General features: G+C 45.0%; 1 non-coding gene across 1 annotated transcript; it reads left to right on the top strand.

The window, feature by feature from the left end:
* Positions 1 to 1,953: 1,953 nt before the first annotated feature.
* Trnaf-gaa lies at positions 1,954 to 2,026 on the top strand. The gene has a single exon. It is a non-coding gene; the product is annotated as a tRNA-Phe (tRNA).
* The last annotated feature ends 570 nt before the right edge of the window (positions 2,027 to 2,596 follow it).

Raw genomic sequence — 2,596 nt, 5'->3', positions numbered from 1 at the left:
ATCAACCTGACTCTAGATGAATTGGAAGTCGCCTCAACGTGGTACCAAGTGGTTCACAACACGATCGCCCGGAATGAAAAATTATGTAGAATAGGAATACACACCACTGATAAATGTCAGAAGTGTGGCCTCTTTGACACGTTGTTACACCGATTCACCTGCTGCAGTCGTCCGCAACATTGGCGATGGGTACAACAAAAACTTGCCCTCCTATCGCGAAGCTCGGTCTCTATTTATACCCCTGCCGTCCTCACGAAGCCGGAAGAGCACTTCTACCCAATTAAGAAGAACAACACCGTGATGTGGCTCCTGGCTAAGTATACCCACTACACAGTCACAAGCCGCCAGGAAGACGACGAGTTCGTCAGTTATATGACTTACATGCAGACAGCATACTGGAGGGTAAAACAGATACAGAACCACAAGAAAAATTTTGGAAATATGATGGATATCATGTTGGAAAAGCAAGGAGTTGGTTAGCCACAAAACTCAAAGGCTGTGTGGCTAACAATACATTGCCTTGAGAGTAGTTGAGTTTCTGCGTCAATGACCGTCACATTCAACGCTTCCCTTTGTTGCTGCAGACGCTTTTGGTTTCGTTTGCGACGAAGCAAATGTGTGTTAATATTTTCTTGTTCTTTTGATTTGCCAGACATGAATATGTTGTTATTTTTTTTTTCAAAAAAAAGGTAGAGCGTTCACAAACAAAAGAAGAAAACGAAAGTTATTTTCAATTAATTGTGAGTGGTGACAGGCACGAGGGCGGCATCGTGGCCAGGCCTCCAACTACTTGCCCACTGCCCTCGTTGCCGCCACCTGCCTGACACACGCCAGCACGCCATTGGAGGTGGTGCACTGTTCCATATTTTAAAACGAAAAAAATAAATAAAGAAATGGAAACGAAAGAAGACTAAAAAAAGCGGTCTAAGTCGCCAGACTCAAGGATAAAGATAAAAAACAAAAGAAAAAATAAATAAATAAAATAAAAAAAAACAAAAAAAGAGGTCCATGGATCGAAACCACGCTCTGCTAAAATTATTCTTTTTCTTGGGTGCTTCGTGCTTGATCATTAAGCCTGGGGTGCGCTGATTCAGCGTCAAAAGCAAACCATGTAAAAAAAAAAGAAAGAAAAGTAGCTAGGATACCTGGTTTTCACCCATTAGGAACGGGTTCGATTCCCGGTACAAGTATGGAATTTTTCGAAACAAATCACGACAAGTTTTGACCCTGCGAAATGCTATTTCACGTCCTCCTCGCATTATAGCTCCTGTTACATAAACGTCAACTGAAAAAAAAGTGATTAAGACGTCTGACTTGAAATCAGATTCCCTCTGGGAGCGTAGGTTCGAGTCCTGCCGACTACGAAAATTTTCTCGCTCTCAGAAGATGGACGTTCAGCTGCATCCTAGCGGTTGAGTCACTACTAAACACGTGGGTCGCCAGCAATGTGCAGTGTTCTTGGCTCCAGGGTGCAGCGCTACAGTCGCACCCAGAAGCCACAGCTCATCTCCTCGTCTCACAGCCGTCCACCAGGCGTCAGTACAAGTGTCGCCTCACTGGGCAGTGCAGATGTGTCCATTTTAGCTTGCAGACGATGACGTGTAGCAATTTGTGAGCTAAAACAAGTCAAATGTTTTACCGTGTGTATCTGCTAGATACTGCTTCTCATATAGTGGAGAGGCTCACTCCTTCTTGTGTCTCGTTCTCTGCACACGAGTTGCACGTGGCATCGATATAGCACGGGTTTTCTAGCGTCAGCGAAGTCAATATTACATGAATCGAGTCGACATGTTTGCTTTTACGATAATGGAAGCAGAAGAAATGTGTGTGGTACTTCACTGCATCGGCTGCTCGACTTTCAGCGTCCTGTGTCTTATCAGACAAAGATGACTGTGAAATTGGCGACGAGGCAGAAGTTGACGAAGACATGCAAAAGAGCAATCGTCCGCGTCAGCCGAAATAGCTCAGTTGGGAGAGCGTTAGACTGAAGATCTAAACGTCTCTGGTTCTATCCCGGCGTTCGGCACGCCTTCGTTTAGAAGGTGACGACAATGGAATTGATCTGCGTTTGTGATACTGTAACTACCGCTGAGAACAAAAGTGACTCCCTCCTGTAGCTGTTTTGGTTGTGTAGTGCTTGCCATAAGAGGAACACAGTAGGCAACTGCCTGAGAAGCAAAAAAATAAAGTCCTACCGACTGCGTTCCGTTTTTTGTGTCTGGAGGTGAAGAACGTCTCCAACGGAACCGAGAAATGAGCGAAAACGTGGGAAACATTGCACTCGAAATGCTTGTGAATTTAACAATTGCCCAGTGAGTGTCGACAAAACAAGTAAATCCTCTGCTCCAACGTAGGAGACGTAACGACTGTTGTAATTTGTTTTTGCATCGTGTGTCAGCATTCTTCGATAGACTGTTACGAGCTTTGCACGAAGAGTTTGTAGACAGCATTCAGGCGACGTTTAATTAGTGACTGCTCCATGCAGCGATTGCACAACAGTAAAGAACATGAGTCAACGTATAGTTGCGCATCGTGGGAAGTTTTGTAACGTCGCCACCCGCGACGACGAAGACGACACCCAACCAGCCGACATTTC

Source organism: Schistocerca piceifrons, chromosome 3, assembly GCF_021461385.2.
Source record: "Schistocerca piceifrons isolate TAMUIC-IGC-003096 chromosome 3, iqSchPice1.1, whole genome shotgun sequence".
In the NCBI taxonomy this organism is placed as follows: Eukaryota; Metazoa; Arthropoda; class Insecta; order Orthoptera; family Acrididae; genus Schistocerca; species Schistocerca piceifrons.
This window is presented reverse-complemented; position numbering and strand designations above follow the sequence as displayed.